The sequence below is a fragment of the Pipistrellus hanaki genome (genome assembly GCF_964339955.1).
Source record: "Pipistrellus hanaki genome assembly, chromosome: 4".
In the NCBI taxonomy this organism is placed as follows: Eukaryota; Metazoa; Chordata; class Mammalia; order Chiroptera; family Vespertilionidae; genus Pipistrellus; species Pipistrellus hanaki.
The window spans coordinates 9,154,630-9,170,376 of NC_140506.1; positions in this window are offsets into that span (position 1 = coordinate 9,154,630).

The following is a 15,747-nucleotide window of genomic DNA, read 5'->3' on the forward strand; positions in this document are numbered from 1 at the left end:
CCATCTTGTGGTGGCCATCTTGTGTTCACGTGGGGGAAGAATCTTTGACCAAATGGGGGCACCTATCTTGTGTGTTGGAGTAATGGTCAATCTGCACATTACTCTTTTATTAGATAGGATAGAGGCCTGGTCCATGGGTTGGGGCCAGCTGGTTTGCCCAAAAGGGTGTCCCAGATCAGGTTGGGGGTTCTCTTGGGGCATGGGTGGCCTGGGTGAGGAGCCTGTGGCGACCAAAGCAAAGGCCCTGGTACCCGGGATTTGTTTATCTTCTATAATTGAAACTCTGTAGCCTTGAGCAGAGGCGAGGGCAGGCCAGGCTGGGCAGGAAGCTTGACTTCCTCCATTGCTGGGGAAACCCAATCTCCTGCTCACTCCATAGCCGCAGCCATCTTGGTTGGGTTAATTTGCATACTTGCTCCTGACTGGCTGGTGGGCATAGCAGAGGTACAGTCAATTTGCATGTTTCTCTTTTATTAGTGTAGATAAGCCTAACATTATAAGAGTGAGATCTGTGTCAGATTGTAAAGTTCTCATTCTGGGACCTCAGACACATTGGTTAATTTATTGAAGATCTGATTTTCTTCATCTCTTAATATGGACTAGAACTATACTTTGCATCACAATTGTCACTATCATATGTGTCTACTAAGCACTTGAAATGGGACTACTTCAAGTTGAGATGTTGTTAGTATAAATTGTGTACCTGATTTTGAAGACTTAGTTACCTATTCTGCAAAAAAGAGTGTAAAATATCTCAACAATTTTTTAATACTGGTTTGATGTTGAAGTGATAATACTTTGGAAATCTTAATTAAATAATATGTATAATTAAAATTAATGTCACTGGGTCACTTTTTACTTATATTTGATATGACTAACAGAGAACTTTAAATTACATATACGGCTCATCTTAAATTTCTGTCAGGCAACACTGCTTTAGAGTATTTTACTCTTTCTCTTTATAATACATTAGAACTCTGTGATCGTACTTTGAAAATTAACAGGTATTAGTCACACATTTTCCTAAATAAGCCAGGTAAATCAAGAAGAATAATGTAAATGTCCATAAAAGTCATTCTCAACTCACATTTTTATTCTAGAATTTCAGGACATTATGAGATTATGAAATTATCACCTCATTTCTAAAGTAAGAAATGTCATATCAGGTCACTTCATGAGTTTCAATTGCCAAAATCCTCCAATTTCACATCTAAAAGAGAAACCTTTGTAAACCTTTTGATAAAGTCAATCAGCCACATTTCTACTGATTATAGAGCATTTCAATGCCTCCACACTGTTATCCTATATAATAAAAGCCTAATATGCTAAGTGTCCGATGGTCTGGTCATCTGCTCAACCAATCAAAGCTTAATATGTTAATGATATGCTAAGGCTGCTCAACAGCTCACTATGACATGAACTGACCACCAGGTGGTACACAGTTGACCAGTCTACCAGTCGCAATGACATGCACTGTCCACCAGGGGGCAGATGCTTTTACTGGTAGTTTAGCTTGCTGCTGGGGTCCTGCTGGTTGGGATTAAGCAAGAAGGGCCAGACATGCTCTGGAGCCCTCCCATGATTCCTCCCCAGCTGGCCAACCTCATGTGTCCTTCCCCAGCCCTGATTATGCACAGGTAAGGTCCCTCAGCCTGGCCTGAGCCCTCTGGCAATCTGGAATTCCTTTGGGGATGTCGGAAAGTCATTTTCAGCCCAACAGCAGAACAACTGGTCGCTATGATGTACATTGACTACCAGGTGGCAGGTGCTCAATGCAGGAGCTGCCCCCTGGTGGTCAGTGCACTCCCTCAGAGGGAGTGCTGCTTAACTGGAAGCCAGGTTCATGGCTGGTGAGTGCAGTAGCGGTGGCAGAAGCCTCTCTTGCCTCTGTGGCAGTGGTTAGGATGTCTGATCCCCTAAAGGCTCCCAGACTGTGAAAGGGTGCAGGCTGGGCTGAGGGACCCATCTCCCAAGTGCATGAATTTTGTGCACCAGGCCTGTAGTCTTTAATAAAAAGTTTACTGTTTATATAAATTTCATCCATATTCCTAAATCTCATTAGAAAAATCCCATATATTCTACTTATTAAAGGCACTCATTTCCATCTCTCATGCCTACAAGCTGATTTAAGATATTTACAATATAGATCCTAATGTATTCTAATACACACCAGAATATATTAGGTATATTAGTATGTATATGTTTGTATATATTAGAAACTCAGTAAAAAATTAAGAGTCGTTGTCCATAAGTGCTTAGCTAAGAGCCAAAGAGACCTGAAGGTTAAAGTGAAAATGGATCCCTGCTTCTGGTTAGTGCACAACCCATTCAGAAGGCGAGTTTGTGAGAGAGAAGGAATGGTCTCTTGCTCTTTGTAAAGATGCAATTACTCAACTCTGAGATGAACCTTCAGCTGGCTAGAGAATTAAGCTACTAACTGGAAAGAAATCAAGAGGAGGCTGCCAAACTTAGTGGAGACTGCTTTTAAATGCCTGGCAACCAGGCAAGTTCCTTGATAGCACCCAACACTTCATTGTAGCATCCATTCATTTGTTCATAAATTATTTATTGAGAAGCCATAACATGTCAGAGAATCTTTCTCTCTTTCCCTGCCCTATTCCAACATCTAAACCACCAGCCAGTTCTGTCCACTCAAAATTCTTGTAAAACTCATCCTAACTATAATTTTTAGTAACCTAGACCCAATCACCACCATTTTACATCTCTGATTTAACTCTATAGTGCTTCCACTATTCTTTTCCTACACTTTTACACTAGATGAACATGCCCTGAAATTGCATTTCTATTCCCACATGTTTCTAAAATAACTTTTGGTTCCTAGTTTTCTTCATCTTAAAAATGGAAATGATATTATGTTAGTGTTGAGAAAATTAACTAAGTTAACAGAACTGAAGTGTTTTCTCAAATAAAATATTGTCCTTTGTTAATGGTGAGTAACATGGATAATGCATTAACTAAAAGGGCAATGTATTACCATAAAACTTGACTGGTATGTAATTGTATTAAATCCCTAAAGTTAGGGTTATATTTGAGTTTTAATGAGTACTGACTGAGACATTTTTTCTTTATTTTCCATTCCCGATATTGTACTTATTAATCAATTTAATTTGTGCTTAGTTTTCTGTATCTTCTTTCTTAGTAATCAGCTCTAATTTATTGCTTCTTCTCTGAGGATCACTGGCTTCCTTGTCCTGTCTCCCTTGACAATGACATTACAGTGGCTCAAAACACAGGAAAAGATACAAGGAAAGTGACAAAATTGTTTTTTTAAGTTATTTTCTGAATTCAACTTCTACAAAAGAATAAAGCACTTTTTCCATTTTAGCAGGCTTTATAATCATAAATTATTCTAAAGGAGAATTAAGTATATTTTGTAAATATTTTTAAGGTGAAGTCTATTCTAGGTTTTTCAATGTAAATGATACACTGTTTTGGTAAGTTTATGATTTTCATGATTTAAGTGATGGAATATAGGCCATATCTGAAGTCTTCTAGACTATGGAAAGTGTGTTTTACTGCTCCTTTAATCCATTTATAAACTTGAATGATGAATTTATTCTCCCTCTAAAGTGGAAAAATACTTTCCCCATTAGTTTCCAAATTTGATTATTATGCCCATTCTGCACATAAAACTTAAATAGCCCTATACATATTCAGTTTTATCATTTTTCTATATAATATTCCAAATCTTATAGATATTACGGTATTAATAATAATTTTCCACCAAGCACACACAGTATGCTGAATAGCCTATTTTACAAGGCCTAGATGTTGGACCGACACTAGCTTGAAGCCTTGGCAGATGTGTTCAGAGACGCTGCTGGCAACTCTATGGCCAAGGCCACAAAAAGACCCATCAATTAGAGGTTACTCCTATTGGAATGGCAGGGACTCCTTGTTAAGTTTGAGTTATCCATCAGCGAAACCTGTCACTTTAGGAAACAAAATCTCAATTCATACAAAGTAGTACCTGCTCCTGGAAATAGAATGGAGATATGAACTAGTTTCTAAAATCTCACCAGTAGTAGAGCAATGGGACCCAGAAGGTGCCAGGAGCATGTGATTAATATCCCATACAGACACAAGGAAAGATGGAATGGTGAGTGTGATGCAGTGCAGGCCTCTGAGACCATTCAAACCTATAAGAAGCCCCCAGGTGGTACCAGCTGTACCATCTGGGTCTATAGTATGTGCAGGCCAGTTACAGATTGTTTCAAAATAATATAATCTCATTTTACACTCTCATTATAAAAATAGCAATTTTTGAAGATTGGTGCTCATCAATGTAAAGGAGGAATTTGACAAAGACACTATAAAAAGCACGTTCACTCAGAATGTGTTTTCCAAATCTTTGATGTAGTAAGTGGCATCGATAGTAGTAGAAGTTCTGTATATTGTGGAAAGACACTGTCATGACATTTTTAAGGATGGGTTTTCTTTTGCATAAGCCTATTTTCTATTTTCAAGAATGCACGCCAACGGCCCTACAGAATCGTGGTGGACATGGATGATGCTCTTGGGGCCAGCTCCATCGGCCATGACATTCTCCCTGTGCCTTTATTGGAAAAGGTTGTTCAGGGTCTTCTTCTCTGCACTGAATGAGCCAAGAAATTAGCTCACGGCCTTTTCTGATAATAAGTACATGAGGAAAAAACTAATCTGACATATGGAAATGAAGGCCTCATTGCTTCCTTCACATTCCCCACAGTGCATCTTTATAGTTTCCTCAGTAAAAAAAAAAAAAATCTGAAATTGAAATTCTGAAAAGAACACTCTTTTAATTATCCCCAAGACTAGCCATGTTGTTTTCTAGAGCTTCATCATCTTAGACAATTCTACTTATCCTCACAGTAAATCAATGATCATTATTTACACTCAACGGAGGCTTTGGAAAAACAATATAAACAATTTAAGAATGTCATTATCGTATGTAGCATCTAATACATATGCATTATTTTAAACAGACACCATCAAACTACGTCTTCTTTGCTTAAAGGACAAATTTCAATTTTAAACTCTTTTTTTTATTTGCAGAACATACTTTCAAGTCAGGATGTGAAAGCAAGTGGTGCCGGCTACCATTATGTAACTGGGTAATTTCACGTTGGCTAATAACACACGATGATGGCGGTAATCAGGACCACAGTGGCTACTTATGCACATCAGGAAACGTAACTGAGTTTAATTTAACTCTACAGGGAGCAAATGCGAGGGGAACCATTCCCTCAGGAGAGGTGGGAGGCAGATATATAATTTCCGTACATAATCCCTGAAATGCACGGATTATCCAGGGTGGCTGTGATAACCGACTTTTATATGTAATCACTGTATGTGACACAGAAATAAATTGGTTTTATATTTTCCCTTTGAAACTCATACAGGATATTCATCGCAGCTTGAGCTGTGGAACAGAAGTGGAAACAGCCAGGCCCACCGTAAGCCTGGAGGGAAGCAAACTTTGCCCCCATATTTCCACTGCAGTCTGCATTGTTTCTCAGGGAAAAACAACAACAACAACAACAACAACAACAACCACCAAAATAAGTATGGCTTTTCTAATTTAATCGTGAACGTTAGCAGAGGGGAGAAAAAGGTAGTGATTATGTATTAAACAACGAAGCTCCTTAATGTCAAAGAATCTTCTCTAAGGAAGCTTAGAACATGGAAACTACCAATCGCAAAAGCTATCTAAGGTTATTGACATGTTATGAATATGTGCACCTGCATCTGAGCCTGGGTGTCTGATAATGCTCTGCTTTGATATAAAACACCAGAGGTGCTCTGGTATCTGAGGTGACTATAGTATTTCTTTTCTGCTACCACATGACACGTATGGTCCATCTAAAGGAGAAACCAGACACATTTTGAGCATGTCACCTTCCATGGTTTGGTTTATGCTGTTCTCTCCACAGATGGCTTACTCCCTCCACTCCCCTCCAAAAAAAGAGACAGACAGCATGAAATAAAAAAATAAAACCATAAGGTTATCAGGGAGCAGTTAGTCTGTTAATATCTGAGAAAAAGGCAAACAAACACAGGAGTCACGGGGTTATCCCTCAGCCTCACAAACCAGACTGCACAGATTAGAGGCACAGTGGTCTTTATAAGGTGTAAGCACCTTTCAGAGAAATGGCTCAAGTCTTCTTAGAGTTAGGAGCTAGCTCCAGACAGGAGGGCCCTGTTTGTGTTTGTGAATTTTGTTTGTATTTATATCAGAAAAGATTTCATTTGTCTGTTGTTATGATGGTATTTGATGTGCTTCTTAATGGGGGGCAGAGGACCAGTCAGTCTGCTTACTCAATTTCGAGAGCTTTTAGTATTTTAATAATTACTTAAAATTTAATTGTGATTATGATTGTTATCATTGATGGTTGATTGCTGTTTTATCCTAATTAGAACCCTTGAAATAGTAATCTAGTGCTTTTAAAGAGTTATGCAAGGCATTACTAAACCATATTTTGAACTCTGAACTGACTGATGTGTGCTAATGGGATGCCAAGCTGAAGCGGGTGTTAATCAGTGGTTGGGCATCAGTGAGTAGAGACAATAATGGATTGCATTAGTGCAATCATGGCAGAAAGAATGAATCACATCATGTAAGTCTATACTCTAGAGAGTCTATTATGCTCAGCGAATCTAGTCATAGCTGCCAGAAGTCATTCTCTATGCTTGCTTTTTTTTTTTTTTATAAGTATTTTATTGATTTCATAGAGAAGGAGAGAGAAAGATAGAAACATCAATGATGAGAGAGAATCATTGATCAGCTGCCCCCTGCATGCCTTCTACCAGGAATTGAGCCCGCAATCTGGGCATGTGTCCCTGACCTGAATTGAACCCTGGACCTTTAGTCAGCAGGCCAATCCTCCATCCACTGAGTCAAATCAGCACTTGTTTTTTATATCTTGTCTCTAACACTGAGCTACAACTCATGTGGTTGGGCATCACTTTCTTCTCCATAGCACCACTTGCTTCTCATAACAACTTTGCTGTGGGCCAAGCATGCTGCTTAACACAACAGAATTGCTAGGCTAGTGGGAGAAATTTAAATAAGATAAAAAATGCTCTGAGTTACTTTGGTGCCCCCTTTAAGTTAAATAATCAGCTCCTCATTTAGGTCATTTAAGAAAGTGTCATAGGAGCCATACCTTACAGCTCTTTTTCCCAAGAAAATCAATATCTGAGGAGATTAGAAAATGATAGAGGGCAAGGGGCAATTTATCTGGGAAATAATTAGTTAGGATGGAAAAAAATACAAAGGAAGATATATACATTTTGAAGCAGGACTTTTAGGGGGCTATAGGGAGGCTTAGGGATGTTTTAAAATTGGGGTCCATGGGGGGGGAAAAAACAAAACAAACAAACAAACAAAAAAAACCCACAGGGCCACAGACTGAGAAAAGGTACATTTCCATAACACCAGGAAGCCAGGTGTAGTTACATTTCCATAATAAAGGAAGCAGCAACAGGTATAATTCCATAAGACAAGGGAACTGGAGTAGCCAAGAAAGGTATATATTTGTAAAATAAAGAGAAGGAAGCCCTTTATTCAGGAGGAGAAGAAAACCCAAAGGGAATAGGAAAACAATAAGGAAGGAGGGGGGAGAACCTCACAAGTCCCATGTGAGGTTCCACCTTTGAGCCCAGAAGTTACTATAGTAACCAGTCTAAGGGAATAGTAACCAATCAGAGGGGAGATCAGGCACCAGGATCTGCAGCCTATATAAGCCATAAGGAAAGGGAATCCCAGTGGGACTCTTCTCCTCCCTACATGGGAATCAGTTCTGTGGGATTCTTTCCCTATCCCTAGTGGGAATCTATACTTGTTTTTTAATAAATTTCTACCTTTGCTATTCTAGTTTTTGTCTGTGGATTCAATCTTCAATTCTGGCAGACAAAGAATCCAGGTTCCAATCCAAAAATTTGGGATCAATTTAATAAATATATTATGATATACTTATATTATCTAAACATATTAACTATATATAACATTTTCTGTGTATTATTTTTAAATTTTTTCTTTAGGTAAGAGAGCTTAAGTAATGTCATAGCATAGCAAAGTACTATTTACCTTTTTTTTTTTTCCCCCACATTCCTTAGATTTGTTGACATACTATTTCAGTCAATGTGGGCTATTATAATACATTTCCAAGATTGATTAGCTTATAAACAACAGAAATTGGATTCTCACTGTTCTGGAGCCTGGGAGGGCAGAGATCTGGGGTTCAGAATGGTCAGGATCTGGTGAAGGCTGTCTTCTGGGTTGTAGGCTGCTGACATCACTGTGTCCTCAGGCAGTAGAAAGACCAGCAGAACTCTCTGGGGTCCCTTTGGGAAGGGCACAAGTTCCATTCATAAGAGCTCCCCCCTCATGACCTACAAACTTGCCAAAATCCACGCCTCTTAACACCATTCCATGGGAGTTAGGATTTCAACATGTGAATTTTACAGAGACAAATATTCAGTCTATAACATATATATGTTGTGGGGTCGAACCCTGGGTTCAAAATAAGACCACCGGAGGCTGATGATTGATTAAAAAAAGCAGGCAAGGATTTATTGAAAAACTGGCCAGGGCAGCCATGAGAGCACCTCACGCAGATGGAGTCCACAGGACTGCACCGCTCCAGGTGTAAGCAGTCTTTTTAAAGGTTCAAACCATGCAAATTTTCCTTTGTTCTAAATTCTCAAGGCTGGGAACATTGGAATGTGGCCCTATCTTGCACATAATACAGAAGCAAAACTCGGAGGTTAATCTCTAAAGGTTATCTATAGTTTCTACCCCTAAAGCTACTGAGTCAGTGGGAATCAATCTCCTGTAATTACCCTATTGTTTAAGCTAGTCAGCTAATGTTGAAGTCAGAATAGTAGGGTTAAAATTCAAACAGCAGTTTTTACCCTAGTATGGTTGCTACCATATTTTAATATAGAGCTTCAAATGGCAGTGTCTGGGAATGGAACCTAATCTGACAATCACAATTCATATGTTACTTCTGTCCACCACCACTCAGATTTGTCTTACATCTATATTTAGCTCTTCAGAGGTTTCTCTAAATAGCTTTGTAATACCACATTAACTAATCAATACTTATTTGAGGTAGGTTCATTACCATTTCTATGCTTGACCTACAAATGGAAAAAGGCTAGGTAGGAACATAACTAAGGTCATCTCACTTGAGTTTAAAATAGAACATTTTATATTTGCTCCACTTCTGTGCATTACAATCTGTTCTAAGGATATTGCTGACTTATTGGGAGAAGGTAAAATTCAGATTTTAACCAAATGTTCTCTACATACAGTCTATGATTCCTGAGGCCTCAATTTAGGAAGTTGAGGAAAGACAAACTTGTAGCAGGATCTGAAGGAACCTTATGAAATAGAAATTTTTAGGGGTGCAATAGGCAGATTTAAGGAATTTTTAGAATTGGGGGGCCCATGAAAAAAAAAACACAGGGCTATAGAGCAGAGGTTATATTTCCATAAGACAGGGAAAGGCAACAGTTCAGTTACATAAGATATAGGAACTGGGAGTAACTAGAGGTTTATATTTACAAAATAAAGAGGGAGTATTATAGTTATATTAGTGTGATGTTTTAAGGATTTAAAACAGTGTAAGAATAATTATTTGTGTGATTTAAAATAGGAATGAAAGCATTTACTTTTATGAGTGATTTATAGTTTAAGTGTGAATTGTATTTCTGATCTTATTCTGATTTTATTTTAACTAAAAGAAATTATTTGAAATGTGTTTTAGGCTTAGTATAAGTAACTCCATATAATGTGACTTGAATCCATTTTGTAAAACTTGAGTTTTAAACTGACTTTGTAAAACTTGAGTTTTAAACTGAGCCCCTAACTGTGTGAATGCCCTAACATGTGCTTATCTGGAAAGTTGTAACTGTGTGGACGCCCTAACAAGTGTTTATCTGGAAATTTGGAAACCGAGGCAAAAGGTACCTGGAGAGCGCCCGATTAGGCACACTGAAGATCCATTGGTTGCACCCAGAAGGAACAAAGAAACACCCAGAAATGGTCATAAAAGAAGGGACCTAGAGGCACTGGGCAGAGACCACGAAGGGCTCCTCCACCCGACTTGCTCTCCCACTCTTCTCCCTGTTCGAAACACTGCATGAGACTCTGCCTGAGTGAAGCTGTCACTGCCTGTGAGCCAAACCTCTGAGGCCTCGTTCCTGACCGAGAGGCTGCAGCAACGTGTTCCTTCCAGTGTGTGTGCCTGTCGGCGCAGATCTCTGGGTGACCTGCGTAGGCTTCTGGAAACCACCAGGACTCTGGTAAATAAACCTTGGGATTCATGCATTTTAACTCTAGTTTCTGTGTTTAGTTTATGCTTGGTCAATTTTAGTTAAGTACTGTGGGCAACCCGTATAAGTCCATTTCTCTGGGTGAGGGACCCCAGTCACCTGTGCATAAGTTCCCACCTGAAGGTGAGTTGGAACAGGGAGGAAGAAAGCTCAGAGGGAATGGGAGAAAAATGAGGGAGGAGGGCCTCAGGAGTTACTATAGCAACCGAATCAAAGGGAATAGCAACCAATAAGAGGGGATATCAAGGCACCAAGAACTGCAGCCTTTCTAAACCATGGAAAGCAGGAACTCGGTGTGAGATTCTTTTTCCTCCCCACATGGGAGTCTGTGCTGGTTCTTCAGTAAATCTCCACCTTTGCTATACCATCTTCCATCCATGTGTTAATGTAAAAACCATTGAAACCTGTAGAATTTTTGTGAGTTTATCTGAGCAAAACTGTTGATATATGCCGGGGGGAAAAGAACCTCAACGCATTGAGATAGTGCTCCAGAGACTGGCGGATTACATTTGTATTTATACATTGCAATCAAAGGTGGGGTTATATGAAATCCATTGGTGATAGATTAGAGAGGCAGGAGAAAGCAAAGTGGGGGAAACCCCTGGGATTGGATAAAAAATAAAATGATGAGCACACACTTAGGTGGATGCAGGAGCAATTAACAGGATAATGAAGGAATCTGTGGTATCTTCCTGGCTCCCAGCACGTTTTGTTGTGCCCCAAGGGGTCCAGAAAAAGGGAAGTTACAAGTCACTCAGACACTTCAAGGGTACCATGTTATCATAGATGCAAAAAGACAGATAGGCTCAGTTAAGGTAAAGGTTGACCTTGTCAGTGAAGATACCTGTTTAGGAAATAACTACCCACCATAACTGCTTTTAGTTAAAGCTTAATTTCAGCCTTAGCTGGTTTGGCTCAGCAGATAGAGTGTTGGCCTGTGCACTGAAGGGGCACATACCTGCATTGTGGGCTCGATCCCCAGGTGGGGACTTGCAGGAGGCAGCTGATCCATGATTCACTTTCGTCATGGATATTTCTTTATCTCTTCTTTGTCCTTCTGCTATGAAATCAATAAAAATATATATTTTTAAAAAAGCTTAATTTCAGACGATCCTTTGTGGTTACTTTAGGTCTCTGAGTTTGCAAGACTGCAACGCACAGGCCTCTCCTGAGCTTGTCAGGTTAGCATGTAGCCCCTTTCGTCCACACCTGGATTCATTCTTTGCTCCCTTCAGACAAAGAATCCAGGGAACCACCCTGCCCAGAGGAACACTGCATGTTCTAGGCCAAAAATCCGATATCACTAAGACAGGTTTTCCAAAGCTTTAGGCAAGTGAACTGAATAATTGGGGTAAATTGACCGTGTGTCTGCCCATCCTCTGAAAACTCTCTCTCTACATTTTGGAGAATTTTTCCAACTACATGAGAGCTCTTGTTAAGCTTGGATTATATTAACTCTGGCCTGGGAAGGACCAGGCACTTTTTTCAAAATAACCAGTAAACCTCCCAGTCTTTCTGGGCTTCTGATGGGTCCTCCCCCTCACCAATCTGTTTCTAAAATCTTCCGGGAGTCTTTTGTTCTTTGTCCAATCTGACTCTTTTCCCAGCTAGACGGACAGGCCTCCGTGGTCACCCTCTGGACTCCCACTCCACACATGCTTACCTTCCCCTTCGCCAGCTTGGCTTCTATTGGGCATGCGCCCAGCAGAGAAATTTCTCCAGTTGTTTTATCTTTCCATCAGTAATCCAGGCTAATGACAGGCAATGATCCTTCCTGCTTCAGGGATTAGGTCTCCATGCAGCGGTCCCCTGGGGAGCCTCTGAATGCTGCAACTTCCTAGTGAAGCAGGCTCAGTGTCCTATTCAGTCCCCATTTGATCAGGCCTCTTGATGTCTCATTCCCTTTGCTTCCTTCCTTTATTAATATTTTGTCACTACAGGAACAGTCCCACCCCAGTCTAATGTCCTTCTTGTTTAACTAATTTAATAGACCCCTATAATTACCTTAGAGAGTGTTTGGAAGAGTTAAATATCATTTTCTTAAATGCCAACCTCAACCATGGGTAAAAATAACAATTAGTATGTTTCTTTTACAAATATTTTCTCTGCTTTCCATCTTCCCCTTGCCCACGCAGGACTGAAAAAAAAAAAAAATAATAATAATACTTTGCCCTCATTAGGAGATTTTGTCAAAATCATGTTGTTCTCTCCTTCTCTTGTGTTTACAGTTTATTATACACTCCAGGTTCCTCTCAATGTCCCAGCTTTCCATATATTTTCCAGTCGCCCCCTTAGTGACTGCTTCTACCCTCTGACTCACAGGGGGCCTCATTAACTTAGTTCTGGGTGACTGTCCGCTGACTCAGTTTTTCTCTTATAGTTTCCCCTGATCCTTTTGCTTCCTTTGCACCTGGATTTCATTTATCTCTTTAGTATATGCTTACTGTGCATCATAGACTCATGAATTAGCTCTTTTTAGATCTTTAGAATGGAACACGACTCATGTAGAAGCATACATTTAGCAGATTAAGGTATTCAGAAGGTGACTAAAGGAATCACTCTTAGTACAAACAAAAGGTTAAAGTCTCTCAACAGTGAAGACAGGTCAATGGGAGCTCCTGGCATGAAGGGAGTTAGAGAGAGAGAATGCAAGTGAGAAAACATAAGAGCACAGAGAGGAAGTGGACTTTTTTTTCAGGAGCACTCAAGTAGAGGGGAAAATTTGGAGATTTAGGAACAAAAAAGAGAAGAAATTGTTAGAGGTGTGGCAAAATTGGTATTTCTGCAAGATTTCTTATTTCTTTTTTAAATGTCTAAATAAAGAATATTCAACATGTAAGGCTTGTGGATTGATTCCATAGGGAAAGTGATAGATCCTCCCTTCCCCCAATTGGTGGGCAGAGTATGACTTAACCTGCGGTCTGGAAATACCTGAGTATCTACCCAGGCACCTTATATGGACTATACCTTGAATCACCAATCAACACCTGCCAAATACCCTAAGCCCTTGTTCCTATATGACCATACATTAAGCCAATCAGCATGTACTGAGTACACTAAGCCCCACTCCTTCCCATTCCTCCCCTCAAAAGGCATGTTCACCTCTGCACAGGTTGCTGCTCTCCCCTTGAGAGACAGCCCAGAACAGGGGTCCTCAAACTTTTTAAAGTGGGGGCCAGATCACGGTCCCTCAGAGAGCTGGAGGGCCGGACTATATGAACTACTAATTCCTATTGTAACACCTCGGCTGCGCTCACTGCCCAAAAAACCTGGCGGGCAGGATCAGACTCCTCTGCGGGCCGCATGTGGCCCACCGGCCATAGTTTGAAGACCCCTGGCCCAGAAGGTCTCTTTCCCCTAATAAAGCCTGTAATCCTGGTTTTCGGCTCCTGATTGATTTCTCAGAAAGGTACTGCCAGTCATGATTGCAGGCGGGGATTTCTACAGGTTTTTTAAATCTGAAGTTTTGAATTATGTGTGTGTTTGCACAGAAATAAATCTTAAATTATGTAGAATTTTTGCCTATTACAGCGTTAAAGGATTAGCCTGGAAATATCAATAACACTTTTTAAAAAGGTATTTTTATTTATTTCAGAAAGGAAGAAAGAGAGATAGAAACATCACTGATGAGAGAGAATCATTGATTAGCTGCCTCCTGCATGCCCCACACTGGGGATTGAGCCTACAATTCAGGCCTGTGCCCTGACCTCAAACTGTGACCTCTTGGTAAAGTATGGTAGCAATCATCTCTGGTAGAAACTGCAGTTTTAACTTTAACCTTAACCCTGCTGTTTTGGGTTCTTGTACTTGTTTGCTTGCAAAAAACAATAGAAACATTATTTTGATTTTCTGAACTTAGGTATGCTATCTCAATCCATTGAATACTCCATGGATGGTGGTTTGAATATCCCATTGATTGTGATCTCACTGGTATAGAAGCACATTCTTCTGGGAACCAGGACAGCTCAATTATCCTAAATTATCTCAGTAGCTACAGATAATGAGTTTCGGTGGACTCAGTGGTCTCAGGACCAGAACAGCACAATTACCCTAAATTGCCTCAGTAGCTACAGATAATGCATTCCGGTTGACTCAGTGGTCCCGGAATCTGGACAGCACAATTATTCTAAATTGCCTCAGTGGCCACAGATAATATGTTTCTATCCATTCAGTGATACGTAGACCCAAAACTCTACTTAATCTTTATAGAAAACTAACTTGCTCAATTTCCCTTCTGTAACTGCTTTGTGCAAACCAGGTTCCTCATTCCAAACTCTAAGATGTAATCGATAACTTTGTGATGTTCTGCCAATATAAGCCAGATGTGGCGAGCTTTTCGGGGCTGCGAGATTTGGAGCATGTTGCCCCTCATAGCTGCCGGCCTTTAATAAATGACTCCATAATTTGACTTTTTGAGGCGTCCTTTGTGAGATTCGGGGTACACTACAACACTGGTGATAAGTCAATGCTCAACCACTGAACAACACTGGCCAGGCTATCAAAAACACTTTTTATTAGCTTTTCTGTAGAGTATGATTAAATCTAAAAACATTTACTACAAATGAAAATGCACAATTCTAGTGAGGCAGTATGTGGAAATCAGCTCCATTTGTTTCTCTCATGAAGGTGTTGCTTCTCAAAGTATTGTCTACCACCTACACTTGAATATTTGTTTAAAAATGTAGATTCCTAGGTTATAACTGAGTCGCACAGAATCACTACTTGAGAGCATGAAGGAAAAAGGACTCCTCAATTAAGGTAGCAGTGCTTGTTTTAATAAGAGGATGATGTGCAAAGAACCTGAAGATATTTGCCTGAAACATTGGTTTAAGCTGTTATTAGTTCAGTAAGTGAACAAAACATCATATCCTAGCCTTTATTATGCTAGCAGGTATGCTCCAGATAATCAACTTGGCTGAATATCCATCAAGGGTTCAGATGCACTGTGTGAAAATGACTAGAGTTAAAACTGTCAGCCTCACTACTATAGGTGTGTGTGTGTGTGTGTGTATGTGTGTGTGTGTGTGTGCGTGTGTGTGTGTGTGGGGGGGGTGTGTATAAAAAACAGTGGTCAATAAGAGCAGCATTTATTGGGGGAAGATCTGCTTATGTTCTCATTGTTTATTTTTTAAGATGACACTTATGGGCATAAGGTAAGGGCCTATGTGGGATGTAGTTACATAGCTTAGTGTAAAGATTTAGATCCCCCATGGGGGAAAAAAACAAAACACAACTTGGATATTCAGAGTTACAGGATAACAAAAGGTTAGACAGAATTTTATAATTCTGCCCTCTTGAGCTAAGGGAAGTAAACCTGTCCTGCAGATACTTAAGAACATAAATCTCCCTACCTTTTATCTAAATTTTCAAGTGAGACAGTACCATTTATGACAAAACCTTTCTAGT